Genomic DNA, 20,007 nt, shown 5'->3' on the forward strand with positions numbered 1-20,007 from the left:
CAAGCATCTCTTAAAACTGTGGGGGAGGAAGAGTTTTAAAATTTTCTACTTAAAAAGTCAGGGAAAATGGAAATAGTTCAGAACCTGTTATAAATTTAAGATGCAAACAATGTCTTTGTTATTGGCTTTATTTACAGCTCTATATTATTTATTTTTGTGGTCACATAAGTGTTTGTAAATACTTTCTTAATACCCATATTTAAGCAGCCTTTCGAGCTTTGGAGTGTGAAGAAGTAAAAATCAGAGCCTGGGTTGGCAGGACTCACTAACTTCTTTTACCACCAAGGGTTTAGAAGGAGAGAGAGGAATTCTGAAGCTCAGAAATTATCAGGCTCCCTGCGAGACACAAAAGTGCTGGAGGTTTATCATTGAACCTGGTCACCTAACTAGTAAATGGTGCAGCCAGAATCTGAATGTGAGTCTGTCTCCTCAGATGCTTTACCTTCTATGCCCGTGGTTCTCAAACTTAATATGCATCAGAATTACCTGGAGGTCTTAGTAAAATACAGATTGCAGAGCCCTACCCCCAGAATTATACTTTATCAAGCTACTGCTTCTCTGAGGTCTTGTCCCTGGACTAGCAGCATCAACATCATCTGTGAAGTTGTTGCAAATGCAAATTATTGGGCCCCTTGTGAATCAGAAACACCAGGGTGGGGTCCAGAAATCTGTGTTTTAACAGGTCTTCTAGGTGATTCTGGTACATTCTCAAGTTTTAGAACCACTGCACTCTACTATCTTGTCTTCCACATATTTTTTGTTTCTAATTGCCCCCAACATGCAGAACCCTACTGAAGCAAAAGTTCTTCCATTGAATTAAATGACATAGTGAAACATTTTTATTCATGTTTTGCTCTCAGTGGGAGATGAGGCTAGAAAAAAATTAATATTAATGTAAGACTCTTTATTACTTTAAATTTGTACTGAAATTTAATCAGATAATACTAGGTTAGGGGTAATACTAATCTTCTTTGAGAACTACTCTGTGCTAGGACTTAATGTGCATTTTCTAAATTAATCTTCACTATACTCCTATGAGGTTTTACAGTCTTAATTTTACAGAAGAGAAAAACTGATGCTTAGATGAAGTAATTGACTTAAGGCCACATTCTTAGTAAGGGGCAGAAAGCAGTATTGTTCAAACAAAGATCCCTCTAATTCCAAAACTCATAATCTTTCCACTTCGTGGCAGGAGCTTGAAGAACGAAATTCCAGTGTGGGCTCCACCACCCCAACTATGCAACATTGAGTAAATGATTTAATCTCTATTTCTATTTCTTCATCTATAAATAATGTTATCATAAATCTGCCCCTCCCACACTGGAATGTTAGAACAAATGAGGAAAGAAAACTGTAAGCGCTTTGAGCTTTTGGAAGAAAAACAGTAAAAAGGCAAGTTATTATAGTATTATATATTTTGCCAAGTGTTGCTATGTGAGCCTGAACATTAAATCTTTCCTTGTTATCTTCTAAGTCATACATAAGAGGTTCAAAGGCTATACTTGGTGTCGAAGAAAAAGTAGCTTGACTTCATCCGTCAGTGTCTCCCCGAGGCTAAAGAAGATGACAGAGGATTTCATGTAGCTTTTTGCAAAATTACAGGGAATCTTTCACCAGGTTCGTAGGGTCCAAGTTGTTGCCCAATGGCTGGCCCATCCTCATCCTAGAGATGCTTCCTCCAAACCCTTTTCCCCATTATAAGCACCCCTCCACCCTCCTGCTTCTAATCCCTAGATGGAGACTTAAATTACTCTATTAAGTAGAAGGTTTTAGCTCTCAATCCTCCTCTCAGACCAGACTCCAGGCCTGTGTTTATTGACAGAATTGCAGGGTTGCACAATTCCAGGGGGTAGCATTCACAAAGAATACAACCTGAATGGTGCTCAAAGGGGTGCCAATTGCACAGACCATGATAGGAATGGTCCCCCTAGAACTGTGCGAGGCTGTGGCCCTGTCCATGCCTAGCTCCCACCCCTAAAATCCATTAAGGTGTTTTGTTAAACAAAAGAACCATCTACTTGCGTATCCACTATTTGTCAAGCTTTCAAATAATGGGGTTCTTTGTTTTCAGTTCTTTTTATAGTGGGCCTTATCAAATACTTAAAGCACTAGGCTTAAGTCCTGGGTTTCACACTTTGCTATGGCATTTTTCACTCTCTCGTGACATTTTTGCCTGTCTCTTCTCTAAATTTGTAAGCTTCATAAAGACTGTCATATTTTGTCTTCTTCACCTTGTATGAGTGCCTTGGCACAGTGTTTAAAAAGCATTTGCTGATATGAATAACAGCACGATGTACTCATATGTAGATACTAGTACAGTTGGCAGAAATTTGACAAATGGCCCTCAAGTATGTTGCTTGACCTACACAGTTTTTTACCAAGAAATATACTGAGCTAAAAATTTTAAATTAAGAAGTGTCATGTTAAAAATTAATAATAATAATCCCAGTTTCTAGGGTCTCTTGAAAATTTAGACTGGCAGACTGGACGGACATCCCACAAGGCATCAGTGTCTTTAGCTCAGATACAGCAGCTTTATCCAAGTAGTACAGTGAGTCGGCATCATTCACATGTGAAATCTTCATGGTAGGCACTCACTTTGAAGCCTCTGGTATGTGGGATCATATGGATGTTTTGAAGAAACAAGTACAAAATTTTGTCTTATAAATTCTACATGTGCTCATAACTATTTCTTCCAATGTATTTCGAGGTCATTTAAAATTGTTTTTCTGGGGCAGAAAATTGTGGGGTGCCATGTTGCACCATTCCTCAACAAGCCAAGCAACTGTAGACATCAAATTATAAAAATCATTACCAGCAATACTTAAATGGAGTTATAGCTAATGCGATCTGTCAACTGCCTTCGACATAGAAAAGACAAATAACAGGAAGAACTTGTTGAATAAAATTCATAATAACTAACTTTATGGAGTGCGATCATCTTTCTTTCTTCATTGTTTTCCCTCTGGATAGAGAAACATAAGCACAGCTAGTTCAGGTGACTAGCAATGGAGCCAGGATTAGAACCCAGGTAGTCTGTCTCCACAGACGTAGTCTTAACCACTAAATTAAATTTATTGAGCCTTTCCCATGTGCTATGGTCATGACTGGCTCTCAACTGAAAGAGACTACCAGATTTATCGAAGATGTATGTATGTATTTCTGCCAGGCCTCTTATAGGGTGCTATAATTAACCCACAGTGGTCCTTCTCATTTCTCACCCCAAGTCATATTGACATGTTTATAATCTTCAGTTATCAAGTATACAAACTGTCAGACATCTAAGACGTCTTTTGTTTCCAAATAATTCTTACATAAAATTTGTTTTTACTGCAAGTTATTATGAAGAGTCCCATGTATATGGTGAATAAAATGCATCTTTTAAAGGCAATGGAAGCAATTTGAAGCAATATAATATTACACTGAAAACCAATATCTGTAGTCAAATTGTGCTTGTGGAGAAATGGGAGACAGCAAGGTTGAATTTGAGCAAAAATGTCACATGGACATGAATGCAGTAAAAGCTCTAAAACTGAGAACCTAGAAGGAAATGATCATCAATTTTTAGCATATTTTACATTTAATGTGTAATTAAATATTGAGAAAAATATTGGAACTGTTACCTACCTTTAAGAGGTTTAAAGAATTCAACTTCTGCTGCTGTCCAAATTAAGCTGTTATCGAGTCTCAGGAATTTGAGAGGTTGCATACCACTCACTTTCACTCTTTCTTATGAAAATGTGACTCATCTTACTCTGCCTCAGTTTCTCTTTCTGCAAAATATGGATAAGTGCATTTTTATCTTACAGAGATGTTGTGAGTCATAGTTAATAAATGATTATAAAGCACAGTTCTTTGAAGTATAAAGCACTGCATAATTACTAAATGCTATAATAATCATCCTCATAATAATAGTAATTTTCAACCAACACATCAACCAGACCCAGATGCTTTAGTCAGCTCCCAATTAGACAAAAGTGTATATACCAACAATGAAATAAAGTAAAAATCTCGAATCACAGATTAGTTTCACTCCCTTCTTTCCTGTGCAGAATATGAAGTCAGACTGCCAGAAATACATCTCAATTCCATCACTTGCTAGCTGGGTGACTCCAGTTTGCACAAGATAGTTAAACCTCTCCAACCTCTATTTCTTCAACTGTAAAATGACAGTAATAACAATTCCTACCTAACAGGAATGTTGTGAGAGTTCAATAAATTAACATACACAGAGCTCTGTATCAGTGTCTGGCAGACTGTAACAGCTCCATGAATATTAGTGGTGATGATGACTAGCAGCAATATCTGGAAAAAGACTAATGGTGGGCAGCTACATAACCATGTTGTTGGATGGAAGGAGAAGAAAAATCAAAATATTCAGTTTGGGAGATGATTTGAGCTGCCCTCTAATTACATTAACATTTATCAAATATAAGCACTTTAATATTAAACTTTGATAGAAAAAGAAAAGGTGAAGAATTTTACTATTTTATTTTCCCAGTGTGTTTATTTGTTCATTCATTTGTTTTTAATAATTGTGCATGAAATAAATGGCTATGTTTTATTTCTAGATTTTTGGGAGCAATAGAGTAAAATGGAAAAGCACAATACTCATTCCCCAGCCCACTCCTCTCAGCAGGTGTAACCATTGTTAATGATTTGGTGTGTTCCTTTCCAGACTTCCTTTTGTGCATTTACATCCACATAAATGAAACAGAATTTCCTAATCAGCTGAGGAAGTATGTACTTAAGGCACCAGCAAGCCAGGACCAGAAAAAATTTTTTATAAAGAATTCAACATTTTTTTACAAATGCATAGACATAAAAAATTAGAATTTGTTGGTCCTCTCTTATACTTATTTAATTTTAACATTATTTTCATCTTTAAGTAAATAATAGGATATCATTTCATATGCACCACAAGCTCTCCAGTGCTCAGAACCTTTCTAAAGATCTTAATCCAAGTTTGCTTTATAAGTATATACACACCTATATTTTTTTAGAACATAAATATAATCACATTGTTTTGTAACTTGCTTTATTTGTGTGAGTGATTTCAAACATAGTGATATTTACTTAGCGGAAATCTAAATAAAAAGGAATTGTCACCATATCTGCCATTTAACTCCACTGAGAACGAGCCTTGTCCTTTTAGAACAATTTGAGTTTCAAAAGCTCCCTTTCTTGGTAAAGCAAATTTCATTTTCCATCACATTTTCAAGCCCATGTAATACAATCTTTTTTAATCTCCACAGAGTGTGTGACGGAGAGGAATCCTGCCGACCAGAAGCTTTCTAAATGGTAACTGTGGAGAGATGCCAAGGAAATTAAATGGTGCCAAATGCACAATCCTCAAGTTGCTCTCTAAACCTACAGAAATTCTTTTGGGAGCTGGATTTCACTGAGGCAGGAAGTATATCACCTACAAAGATAGTGCACATGTGGAGATTATATTTGGGACCAGAGAATAAAGAAGAAAAGTAAAGCTACACTGTATTTCAAGAGACAAGAAGAAGAGAACATTCCCAAAAGAGACCAACGACCTTTTATGAAAGAAGAAAGAATACTTAAGCAATAGCTCATAACTACGTGCCTTTAAAATATTCCCTTTATTGTAAATAACTGCTGAAATTTTATTATTCTTTCAATAAGTTCAATGCACTTAGAAGATACAAACATGTATATAAAGAGAAAGGTCCAGAGTTATTCCACATTAAACATATATAAATATATATAATATATTATATATTATATATAATAACTCTATCTAAATGACTGCAAATGTTTATTACACACTTTCTGTGAACAAGACACAGAGGGTTAGGGGATACCAAGAACATACATGGAAAGCTCTGTACGAGTGCTTGGCATTGTAATGCAATTTTTAAAATCTCCACAGAGTGTGATGCTTAAGTCACAGAACCTGTCTTCTAAGAATCAAAATGCCAATTGGGGAGATAATGCATGGACTCATAGAAAAGGAACCATAATAATGCAAAATACCCTGTGGTAAATACTAAATGGATATAACAACAGAGTCACTAATATGTGGAGACCTCTTCCATTGTTCATGGTCTTAGAGACAAGTAAGAGGTGAAACAAATAGTGTCTTCAAGGATTTGTAGAAATTACAGGAAAAGGATGGAAATGAAAAGAATCTTAGCTTTCAAAAAATTGTAGGAGAAGAGTACAGAGCACATCTAGAAGTCCTTGAGCAGATCCTTTTAACTGAAACAAAAAGTTTGGGCCTCTAGTCTGAAGAGTCTTGACTCTTCAGTAGTATTTGGACATTACCTTCTTAGACAATAAAGAATCGAAGCTGGTTTCCTGCCTGTGCAGCAACATAAGTAAAGTGCACTTTTAGAATAACTTTTTAAGGAAGGAAATTTGCAAAACACAGAAAAGCATTAAAAATAAAATAAAAGTCACCTGGAAACCCGCCATCCAGAAATGCTACACTTTTGATGGATAAACTTGTAGAATTTTTTTCTGGTCATATATTTGTATGTATATGTGTATGCACATGTTTGTATATAAATTGGGATTATGCATTATTCACTCAACATTATTTCGCAAGTAATTTCTTATTAAAAATCATAATTGTACTGTCTTTCATCACTTAAAGGTAATATATTTACTTACTCAATTTTCCATTTTTCATCCAGGCACAAATAACTGAAAATAATCCAAGATTAACTTAAGCAGTATGTAGAGTGAATTGGAGTGAGAATAAACTGAGCACAGGTGGAACAATTATAAGAAGCTGTTGGTGGAGAATTGCTTATATAAATTAGGGCATATTCACACAGAATAGAACAGTTTGTAACTATTCCATTGCAACATATAAGTATTATTTCAAAAAGTGATGCTGCTCCCTGTGTACTATTATGGAATGATCTCCTGAATACACTTTCTCTTGTCCCCAATCTCTTAAATTTAGAATACTCCAGAACTTAATCCTTTCTCCTCTCTTCCAACTATATTTTCTCCCTTGATTGTCTCATCCGGTCCTATGCTGGCCACCTGATGATGGCTTGTGGCAAGAAAGGATATTCTATATGCAGAGGTGGATACAAGTTTTCTGAAAAAGAATTCGAAATCATAAGTTAAAAAAAAAAAAAAAAGGAAGGGGGCTGCTCCACTTTAATGCTATCCAATAGAAGAAATTAGAAATACAAAACACTAGTGTCCTGTTCTGGTGTGGGCCATTGGAAGTGAGGGAACTTGAAGCTGGGTGTCTGCTACAGCATAAGCAGTGGCCTAGAGACATATAACGAAGGAATTAGTAAGGGGACATCACTATTTCAGTCAGGGGATGGGATTGGTCGAAAAATATCACCCATCGATTTGCACAATTTGCTCTTTGACCTCTATTTATTGGAATGTTTGTAGTATAACAACCTGAAAACGTTATTTGATTTGGGTTCCTAAAAAATGATGCATAACTCTTTGTGAAAGTGGGGAAAGGGAGAAAGTCTCTGTAGGCTAATTAACAAAATAACAACCCTGAGATAGAGAAAGCAAATGTACATTATTTTTCATTTCCAATATCTTCTCCATGTTAAAATTCCTCTCATTATTTCTATGACAAGCTCTGCTTTTCACCAAATAACAACCTCAGCTAAAATTTGCAAAGAATTATTTCTTATTGAAAAGGCCTAGCTACTTTGATATGACTGTAGTTTGTCCCCTATTATATGTGAGTACAAACATGTAAAAATATTTATACATCTCTCCAATCTATAGAAAACCGTGTTGGGGTCTGGAAAACAGTCTCTTTTACAGATGGAGAGAATGTGAGAGAAATGCCCTCAGTGTGCTGGCTAAAAACTGCAATGTCTGCCCAGCACTGTGCCTCCTCTCATAACGGGATGCTCTGCTGAATGAGCCCTTGTATGTCAAGATTCAAAAAGTTCTTGTTTGCTCTGGGTGAACAAAGCTCTCACAGACAGTGGGATCTGCAGGGTAGCCACCAAGTGTGTTAAACCAATGTTCCCTCCACCGCATTGCCGAATAGTTTATCGTAATGGCAGTTCTCACCTTCATGTATAGAGGCCGGTGTTCGCCTTGCCGTCCTGCACAGAGCTCCCACTGACTTCAAAGGAAATGACATAGAACAGAACCCCATGGTATAAGGGGAAACAAGCAGCATCTGATCAGAATCAGGCCATATTTTTTTCATTCTCTCTGTATAACCGACTAAATTTATATACAGGATATCTAAAGGCCACCTTTCACTTCAGCGGTTTATGAATTGTCAGACACTTATTGGGGAGCTCGACACTGAACTGCTTTTTATGTAGGAGGGAGAGGGAGGGGGTTGTGTTGTAGAGAAATCCATCCCAACCCCACGTTTTTCTTGGTCTACGAGATCCCCAAGAGACCAAAGCTATTGGGGCTAGCTTAGTGGTTCATTTTATTTAAAGCTGGCTTTGAGACAAGGAGAAGAAGGAGAAAAAGAAGAGAGGGGGCGAGAGAAAGGAAAGAAAGAGAAAATAGAAAAATTAAGTGTATCTTTATTAAATCTCTGGATAAGAGAAATCTCTTTCTAAGCTTAAAAGCAAGGGGAGAGGTCACCAGGGCAAAGATTAGTAAATTTAACTACTAAAACTGAAAACTTCTGCATGTCAAAAATCAAAATAAGTTAGATTTAAATGGCAAATAAAAAGCTGGAGAAAATACTGGTGACAGCTTTGAAGGGTAGAGATTAATATTCCTAGAATTTTCTACAGATTGACTAAAAATATAACAAAAATTGCAGATGGATAAAGAAATGTTTGATAAAATACCAAAAATGTTTAACAAAAAAGTTTAACAAAATTTCTCAAAATGTAAAATTTCTGAAAATCTTTAACAAAAATAAACCATAAGTGAATATCTGACCTCTAGAGAAATATAGGAATTTGAAACTTAAAAATAACTAGGAAATGATCAACGTATTTTGCCATATAAAAAAATTAAAATTCTGTACTTAAAAATAAATAAAGTTAAAAAAATTAATTTGGAAAACATTTGCAACAAAGAGGCAATTAGTCTCCTGAATTTATAAATAACTCAAGAAAGGTGATTTTTTTCTAAGATAACCATAGAAAAACAAAAGATTTATACAATTCAGGAAAACAATTAAAATGGTTAATAAACATTTGAAAATGTTCAGTGTTACTAACAACTAATAAAAGCAATGAAATAAAATTTTTTTTCACTTCATATTGGCAAATATGAAAAAATAAAACTGTATATTATAGCCTTTTATAATGTAAACAATAAACAGAAATATTTTTAAAAAAAACGCCTTTCCAACAAAACAAATAAAATACCAAAGAGCATACTTAATAAGACACGTAGAGAACCTAAATAAAGAAAATAACTTTCCTTCCTTCCTGACCAGAAGATCCTCATGAGAGCCAGAGCCGATACACAGAGGGTGTTCTAGCAAGGTGGCAGCCAAAACGTGTCAAGAGATGGATACCCACGGGGAGATCAAGCAAATTAATAGAATATTGAGGATAATGACAGTCAAGTTTTTCACTGTGAAAGAAGAGAGGTATAAATATGGATGGAGAAAAGCTAAATGAGCCCTGTGGTAAGGGACTGAATGGAACGTGTCAGTGTGAGCACATGGTTTTCAGTATAGGTAGATAGGTACAGAAATATAGATGAAAATGTGTGTGTGTGTCTATGCACATAAATGTAAGTGTGTAAATACTTGTTTATGTGTATATGTATATGAATGCATATATTTCTAGCTCAGTCCAATGAGAATATCTGGGAGAAGGGACACCTCTAGTAACTGATCTAGTGCCTGCATGTTGGTTTCTAAATACTGCCTTCTCTTCTCCACATAGACTGTTCTTTGGAGGGCTTAACCATTCTTAAGGCTTCATGCTGATGACACCTACATTTATATATCAACTGTACCTTTTATCTGAGCCCAAAATTAATATATTCAACCCACTGATTTGACATCTCTACTTTGTTATCTCACAAATATTTCAAACTTAACATAGTCAAAATAGAATGTTCAAGTTCTCTGTGTCCTCCCCAAGCCATTCCTTCCCATTGTCCCTATCTTTACAAGTAGTAACACTATTCTCTTAGTCACTAAAGTCAGAGCTTGGGAGTCATCCTAGTCTTTTTCGTCTTTTCCCTTTTCCTTATCCTTCATAGTTAATCCATCAGCAAGTCCAAATTGTCCTATTTCCAAAACACATCTTTAATTCATTCACTTGTCCCTGTCTCCACTTGTGACCGTTCTAGTTTAAGCCACCATTTTACCTTACCTGGATTACTGTAATAGTTTTCTAACTGGTCCCTCAACTTCTATGGTAACCTCTTTACATTCCATTATCAACACAGCCAGAGTGAACTTTTAAAGTGTAATTGGAGAATGTCATTCTCTTCTTTAAAACCCTTATATGATTTTCCAGCCCGTTAGAACAAATCCAAGTGCCTGGTTATGGCCCAAAAGATCCTGCATGATTTGGCCACCTGCCTCAGGCTTCTCACTTCATATCATGTACCTAGCCCACCAGCTACAACGCTGCAGTCAAAGTTCCTAGAATACATCAAGCCCTTACCTGTTTCAGGAATTTTGTACTTGCTCTTCTTTCAGCTTTTAAAATTATTGGCTCCTTCCTATTCTTAAGTTCTTAGCTTAAATGTCAATTTCTCAAAGCAGAATTTCTTGGCCAGCCTGTATAAGTAGGACCCTCTATTATTCTTTACCACATCCAGCTGTTTATACCCTGCCTAACACAAGCTACACTTGTTTTTATTTATTTGCTTGATTAAGTATTGTCTGTCTCTCTTACTAGAGCATAAGTTGTGTGAGGGAGGTAATCTTATCTTTCTTGTTTTCTCTTGTTTTCCCATAGCCTACTACAGTGTCTGCTGTATCCATGTAGTGCAGTAACAATGACAATATAAAAAATAAGACAGATTTAAAGGCTATGTACAAAACAGTAGTGGCAGAAATTAGCAAGTCAATAAATAATTTGATAAATGAAGTGGGAGCAAATGGTTAGCTATTTGGATGACTAGAGTTAGATTCTTACTTTAAAACTAAATCACAATAAACTCCAGATTAAAAATTTAGATGTTTTATCTACGACCAAGAATATTTTATCCAGCAAAGCTATCATTTAGAGTTGAAGGACAGATAAAGAGCATCCCAGACAAAAATAAGCTAAAGGAATTTATCAGCACCCAGGAAATGTTGGAGGGACTTCTTTAAGGAGAAAAAAAAATGTATAAAAAAAAAAACAGGAATAAAGAATGGTAATAACTACATTCCTATCAACAAGTATCTCAAATGGAAAAGAATTAAGTGCTCCAACCAAAAGATAGAGTGGCTGAATGGTTAAAAAAACAAGACCCCTGCATATGCTGACTCACTTCACATTAAAAGACTCACACAGACTTAAAGGAAGGAGATGGAAAATACTGCCTTGATAGACCTAGAGGGTATTGCACTGAATGAAATGGGTCGGATAGGGAAAGACAAATATCACATGATTTCACGTACGTGTGGAATATAAAGAACAAAATAAATAACAACAAAAGTGGAAATAAACTCATAATACAGAGAATATTTTGAGGGATACTAGATGGGAGGAGGTTTGGGGGGGTGGCAAAAAATGGCAAAGGGATTAAGAGGTACAAATGGATGTTGTAGAATAGACATGGAGATGTAGAGTGTAGCATGGGGAAGATGGTTAATAATGTTATAATAAATAAGTAAGGGGGGGAAAGGGTACTAGATTTAGTGAGGTGGTCGCTTTGTGAGTTATGTGGATATCTAATCACTAGGCTGATCACTAGGCTGTACAACTGAAACTGGTATATTATTGTATGCCAACTATAATTGAAAAAAAATTCATTGAACTATGCAATGTAAATACAAGCAACTTGTTGTCTATTAAAAATTTAGTTTTTGAAAAACAAAATAAAATTATAAAACTACCAAAATATTTCTGGTTAAGATGATACTTTGATATACCCATCTCTTCAAAATCTACAGTTCATCCACTCATGACAGGCTAAAAAATGAAGCTGATACCAAGACTCTTCCTGAGGCTGTGGCATTATATAGAGCTGTGGGCCTGAGGAGGTAGAAGGACAAAGACACAGCACTAGGAACTGAAAAAGTTGACCACTGTTTCAGTGATTAGATTTGTAACAACCCTGATTTCCCAAAGTATGACAGGAACTTTTAAATGCCACTACGAGACATGATTTTGAACTGACAAAACGTTGTCCAAGTGGGGGTAGCCAGAAAGCTGGTAGGTAAAGGAAGAGTGAGAACAGGAAATGGGGGAGCAAAATAAGGAAATGAACCAAAAATCACAAACAAAAAAACCTCCTACTCAAAATGAAAACGTAAATTCTCAAACACATGAAGACAAAATTAAAGCTAAGGAAAAAAGTATACAAACAATTGGTACATGAATTGACTACAAATGAAATTAATTTTATAGAACAATTTGATAATTATTTTATAATAAATATTTTAGGATATTCAGAAAATAAATAAAGGAATAACTTCCATTAAAATGAATAAGAATTTATGAAAATAAACATAAATAACAAAAAACAACGATATTAAAAATAGATGCACCTAAAAACCATTAGAATTTACAAATTTTTATAGTCATTAAAAACTTAATAATGAGATAAAATACAGTAGACTAGATACAGTAAAATAGTGACTTTACTGAATTGGAAGACGGTACTGAGAGATACATCTAAATTACAGCACAGAGAGCCAAAGAGATTAAATATATGAAAGAGCAGTTGATAAAGAAACGTGGAGAACAGATTGAAAAATTCCAATGCACATTCAATTAAAGTTCCAGAAAATGAAGGGAATGATAAAGAAATAATATTTAAAGAAATAGTAATCAGGTAATTGTAGAATTGAAACACACACACACACACACACACACACACACACACACACCAAGTACCACACAGGATATATCATAATAAGTCTCCAACTATCTACATTATAATTAAATTATAATCAACTGGGATAAAGAGCTAACTTCAAAAGCTATTAGAGAAATTAATATAATGATGGTAACACTGTAAGAAACAGTATACTTTAATAAGTTGTGCTTCAGAAATTAGATTATATGAAAATATTGTTTTCTCATAGCATACATAAAAATAAATTTAAGAAGAATTAAAAATTTAAATGTGAAAAAGCTAACCTATAACACTTTTAGAATAAAGTATAAGAGAATGTGTTTATGACCTTGAGATAGGGAAAGATTTCTTAATTAATATACAAAAATCAGAATCATAAAAGAAAAGATGAATAAATTTCTCAAAGTTAAGAAGCGAAACTTTTACTCTACGAAAGACACCATAAATAAGTGATAAGACAATCCACAAATTTCTCTTTTCAATGAAAGAAGACATTATAAAAGCATATATTATACCGCTGGATGTAGACAAAGGATAGGCATCCTCTTTGCATTACTAAACTTTTTCCTTTTGTTCTTCCTTCCTAAAACCCTGTTTTGATTAGCATGTTATCTGACTATATCGCTCACTTCGTTCCTTGTTATACTCATGCTCCTATCCTGAGACTTGTCTTTCCTTAAAGATTTTAGCTGGTACTTCACTGTCAGTCCAATACTAACCTTGTCATAATTCTTGGTGATTTCAATATCCACTTACTGATATGGTCCTTCCAATAAAGTTTGGCCTCCTCTTCTCTACTACTGTTGTTTTACATCTTAGCCACTCACTAACGTGATTATATCTCTAGAAATGCACTGTCCAATATGGAAGCAACTAGTTTCATGTTGCTTTTAATTCAAAATTTATTAAAATTAAATACAATTTATATTTCATTTCCTTAGTTATCCCATTTCCAGTGATCAGTACCCCTGATGGTACTGTATTAGATGGTGGATAGAAAACATTTCGATCATTACAGAAAGTTCTCTTGGATGGGGCCGCTCTAGATCCTATCATTACCCATAGCTGCAACTTCTCCACAATGTCAATGTTCAGTATCACACTTTGACCAAGATTTTCTACTTTTTAAGCTTATTTCTTATTGCAATAGTTTGTCAAATTTACCTGGATCATCTATTGATTCTTTTATCATTTTATTGTTCCCAACCTGCATCATACTCTACTTCCATTATTATCTAACTTAAATTCCACAATTAACTTTGTCCCTCTTGCTCTCTTTTTTAACTTGACAAATTCTGGTTAAGTCTAACTTTCTATTTATTACCTGGATAAATCCAGTTTTCCATTCAACCCTGCACCCACACCGCTGCAGCTGACTCCAGTTGGAGAAGAAAAATCATACAACCATCACTGTCCTCAAGTAAGCCTTTAATGATACCTACCAAGTATTATTCCCTAGGGCATTCAGTCTCCCATTCTAGACTATTCATATTTTCTTCTAACTTTCAAACCTCTTACAACTTCTCTCTATCCTCACACTCAGTTGATGACTTGCATATTGTTTTGCTGAAAAATAGAAGAAATCATAAAAGAATTTTCATATGCTAACACTGTCATATCTACTCACCTACTGTGCTGTGTCCATGTGCTCTGCCTTCTCACCTGTTACTAGGAATGAGTCTATACTCCTCGTGAAAACTAGCCCTCCACTGTGCACTTCATCCCGTCCCTTCTAGTCTATTCAGGAAGATCATTATACAGCAATTCTCTGCTTTCTCTCCGGCTTCATCAGTTTTTCCCTCTCCACTGGATCTTTTCTATCATCACAAAAACACATTTTTATTTTTTCTCTCTTAACAAAAATGCCATTGACCTCACTGTTTCCTCCAGTTACTCCTCGATTTACTTCCTTCCCCTTTTAGCCAAAGTTGTTAAAAGAGAGGTCTGCCTATGCCCACTATCTTTAACTTTGCTCCTCCCACTCTCTTGACTCCACATTAATCAAGTTTTTGCCCCACACCATGTCATCAATTATCTTGTCAAGTTCACCAAAGATTTCCACATGGCTAAATTGAATGGTCAATATCGGTCCTCGCTTTGCTTGTCCTATTAGCAACATGTGACTCAGTTGTTCCCTCTGTTCTTCTTGAGATTCTTTCTTTCTTTCTTTCTTTCTTTCTTTCTTTCTTTCTTTCTTTCTTTCTTTCTTTCTTTCTTTCTTTCTTTCTTTCTTATGGTGACATTGGTTAATGAAATCCAGTAAGTTTCAAGTGTACGATTCAACAGTATATCATATACATGTTGCATTGTATGTTCACCACCCATAGTTAGATTTCTTTTAATCACCACATATTTGACCCCTTTTACCTTATTTACCTCCCCTCCCCCTGCTACCCTCTGATAACCACTAGTCTATTGTCTATGGCCATGAGTCCCTGTTTGTACTGTTTGTTTGTTGCTTTTAGGTTTATATCCCACATATAAGTGCTATCATGTGGCTTTCAACTTTTTCTGTCTTATTTTGCTTAGCATGATTATCTCAGTGTCTACCCATGTTATCACAAATGGCAGTATTTCATCTCTTCTTATAGCTGAGTAATATTCCATTGAGACTCTTCTTTACTTGATTTCCAACCTGTTTTCTCCTTACCTTACTATCTGATTTTTCTCAGTCTTTTTGGTTTGTTTTTCCTTATCTCCCTGACCTCTGAACATTGGAACATCTCAATCTTTGGATTTCTTCCCTTAGATGTCTATACTCACTTTGTGGCAGATCGAATGATAGTTTACAACTATTTGCTCCCTCCCTCTGTGAGGACCATGCATCCACACCCTTTGGATTTGTCTTGAAAAGCCTCTTCTATGCACAATATATATCCTTGTCTCATTGCAGGGCTGGGCTATGTGACTTTCTTTGGCCAATAGAATGGAATGAAAGCATGTGGTTTAAGCCACATGTAAGGAAACGCTTTAAATTGGATTATATTGTTTAGTTTGGCCACTCTTGCTTCTGTCCTCTGCCATGAGTATGGCATGTAGCAGACAGTGGCTATTTCTTCAGCCTAGGCCCAAAATTAGAAGATATTTGAATGAGACACATAGTTGGCCCACAGCCTAGAGCAGAGCTGTAATCAACCTGTTGCTTATATGCAACGAGAGCAAGAAATAAATGTTGGTTGCGGTAATCCACTGAGATTTGGGTCTCGTTCGTTACATCAATAATGTTGACTAATAAAACTCCCTTTAAATTCTCCTCAATACCAGGCTTGTATATCCAGTTGCCAACTGGGCACCTCCACTTGAATGTCTAAAGGTAACGCAAACCAAAAGGTCCAAAAATGATTTCCTGAATTTCTCTACCAAATCTGCTCTTAAAGTTTTTCCACTATTAACTAATAGAAACTCTAACCTTCTAGGATAAACAACCCTACAGTCAGTCATCCCTGATTTCTCACCTTTGCTTATATTCCTTGCCCAATTTATCAATAAATCTTATTAGTTCTACTTTCAGTATAAATCTAGATTCTGAAAACGTCTCACCACTTTCACTGGTGCCACCTTGGTCTGAGCCATTATCATTTTTGTCTATTTACTGTTACAGCCATACCAATAAGTTGGTTACCTTTATTTTCTCCACCCACAGTCTCAGCTCCTTTGTGTTACTAGAGATAGTTCTTCTAGAGTAGAAAAACACAAATTAATCAGTAACTAACCAACAAATGCCACCTGACCTCAGCTAAGCCATAGTTACTCATGGGTTATCTTTTAATTTTCTCTAATCACTTTTAACCACCTCAGTACAAGCCACTATTATCTTTCACCTGGATTATTTTGAAAGCCCCTCAGTGTACTTTTAACCTTGTCCCCTAGAGTGGGCCTTTTAAAATCGCAAGTCAGATTGTGTCACTCCTTTGCTCAAAATTTTCCATTTCTCAAATGGCTTCCCACCTCACCCAGAGTAAAAGTCCTTATAATGGTTTACAACAGCCTTTACATTCAGACATCTTCCTCACCTTGCTGCCAAATTTCATCTCTATGACTCATTTTTCTGATTCAGCTTTGGCCACACTGGCCTCCTTGTTGTTCCTTGAATATGCCATTTATGCTCCAACTGCAGGGCCTTTGCATTTGTTATTTTCTCTATCTGAGTTCCTCTTCCACAAAATATTTCTATGACCTGTTTCCTTAGCTCCTTCAGGGTTTTATTCAAATGTCACCTTCTCAGTGATGCCTTCCTTGACTGCCTGTTTTAAATTGTAACCCTTCCCCAGAACTCCCTATCCCCTTTCCCTGCTTTATTTCTTTCTACAGACACTCCCCGACATACAATCATTTGATTTAAGATTTTTCAACTAAATGATACTTGCAATAGATACTGCACTTCAAATTTTTAATTTTGATCTTTTCCCAAGTTAGTGATATATGGTAGGATATTCTCTCATTATGCTGGGCAGTAGCAGCAAGATGATTTTGCCTTACTATAGGCTAATGTAAGTTTTCTGAGCATGTTTAAGGTAGACTAAACTAAGCTATGATGTTCAGTAGGTTAAGTGTATTAGACAAATTTTTTACTTAGGCTATTTTTAGTTTGCAATGGGTTTATTGGGACATAACCCTATTGTGAGTCAAGGAGAATCTGTAGAGCATTTATCACAGAATATGTAAAATTTAATATACTAAAACCTTTGCTTATTTACTGGGTTCATTATTTCTCTCCGTATACTGAAATTTAAGCTTCATGAAGCATAAGTTTTTCGGGTCTGTCTTGTTCACTACTGTATTCTCCTAGCATAGTAAATGCTCAATAAGTGTATGTTAAAACTAACAATGTGTAATATTCCAAATATATAAAGTATTCCTATATGTCAAAGGAAACAAAAACAACCAACTGAAAGATTAGCATAAAAACGACTTCACAGAAGACACACAGAATCATTAAACCTAAGAAGAGGGACTCAACCTCACTACTAATTAGTATATTAAACAAAATGAGATCTCTTTTCATAAGTATCAAGTAGGCAAAAAATGTAAAAGTTTGACAATACCAAACATTGGCAAGGAAGTAGAGCATCAAGAACTCTCATACAAGCCTGTTACAACTTTGGAGATTTGAAATATCTAGTAAATACTAGAAACACACATACCTGTCACTCAGCAATTCCAGTCCTAGAAATAGGTGTAATCCAAAAAGTAATTGCTAACATGTCTTTTTACAAGAGACATGTAAGAGAATGTCCATGTCAGCATCATTAAAGATAGCCCCAAACTAGAAACTCAAAGTCCATTAATAGAATAAATACATAAACTGGGTACATTCATACAATGGAATATTTTACAGCAATGAAAATGAGTAAACTATAGTGAAACAAAACATGAAAACTACCTGAAATTACCTAAAAGCCAAAGGGCAAGGGAGGCTGGCAGATGTAGTTCTCTGTGATACAGCACAGAGAAGGGAAAGTGTGGGAGATGGTTCCAAGAGCAAACAGGAAATTGATAGGCACATGTGATAAGTTGGGTTTGAGTGCAGCTCTTCTTGCTGGTGAGGTGGAAGGGCCCATGGTCCAGTCAACCCATTTCCAGACAACCCATAATGAATCCCTGAAATTATTTTTGGATAATCCTGTTCGTCATTTTACAGTATATTTCCCTGTCCACTATTTACCCCATCTATTCGCCCATTTCATTTATCGGCTAGTGTGTTGGGTGCTATAGAAGACAGAAGAAAGTGTAGGATGTAAACTCTGTCCCCTGAGAGTTTGGAATCTACTTTCAATGACGATTCTTAATGATGACAAAGTGCCACTTTCATTTGCTCATTTAGATAAATAATATCATAAATATCCTGGAAACTCAGGCCAGAAGGGGATTGCTTCTGACTGAGGCAAACAGATTTCTTAGAAAAAGAATTTCAGCTACATCTTAGAAGATGGCTAAGGTTTCAGTGGGCACACATGGGGTACAGCTCATGAATAATAACTTGTGATAGTAAAAGCATAAGGGAGTTTTAGAAAAAGCATCCAGCAGAGGTGGACTAAATAAAACACAGGAGAAACACAGGGAAGGATAGAATGAGAAGGAGAAGTAGGAAGGTTGAGACTATATTGAAGAATCTTGAAATGGATGCTAAGGAGTCTTAACTGCAATAAATAGGTTTTGATTTGAGAATAATTTGGTCAAAAATGTTATGAAGAAATAAACTGGTAGTGGCAAAGTATATTAGCTTGGAAAAGGGTGTCTGGAGGCATATCTATTTAAAAAGAAAAAGATATTCTGTTAACAACTTTACATGCATCATTTTGTTTAGTCCTTACAATAATTCTATGAGATAGGTCTTGTCCTAATGTTTTAGAATAGAAAACTGGAGTTCAGAGAAAGTTCATTTCATAAAGTCATACAGAAAAAAATGCTAGATCCTTTTCTCAAATTCAGGCCTCTTTCACTCCAAAGACTGTACTTTAACTCTCTGATATATTGCCTCTGTTATAATACTGTGAAATAGAGTCTATCCAAGGAGATGGTTTCCGGCCTTACCCAACAATTTGATTTCAGTCTCATGACAGACTCTAAGCCAGAAGTACCCAGATAATTCACTTTCATATTCTTGACCCACAGAGACTGTGAAATAATATTTGTTGTTTGTGAGGTAATGTTTGTTTTTTTTTCCAGCCATTAAGTTTTAGATTAATGTGGTATACAATAATTACAGCAACGAATAACTAATACAAAAATGGTAGTATTAGTAGAGATGATCAGAATCACCTAGGAGAGTTTTTAAAATTATTAATACCTGCACTCTGGTGTGCTGGTATATCTTAATGTCACCCTAATCCTTCACACAGGGACATGGGAGAATATCCTATCACTCAGATGTGTCTGTGGAGCAAGTAGGTTTGCAAAGGTCTTTATTTCTTCTTTCTCCCAACAGTCTAAAAAACGAGAATTAAAAAAAAGACACACCAATAAGTACAATAACATGTAAAATGAAGCAACAGTAGATGAGAGAGGTCAACAAAATCTTAAGAGATGGACAGCACATGGAGGAGGAGTAACTGTGGGGTTTCGCCTTCTTTAATATGC

The sequence above is a fragment of the Rousettus aegyptiacus genome, unplaced genomic scaffold (genome assembly GCF_014176215.1).
Source record: "Rousettus aegyptiacus isolate mRouAeg1 unplaced genomic scaffold, mRouAeg1.p scaffold_m13_p_2, whole genome shotgun sequence".
Classification (NCBI taxonomy): Eukaryota; Metazoa; Chordata; class Mammalia; order Chiroptera; family Pteropodidae; genus Rousettus; species Rousettus aegyptiacus.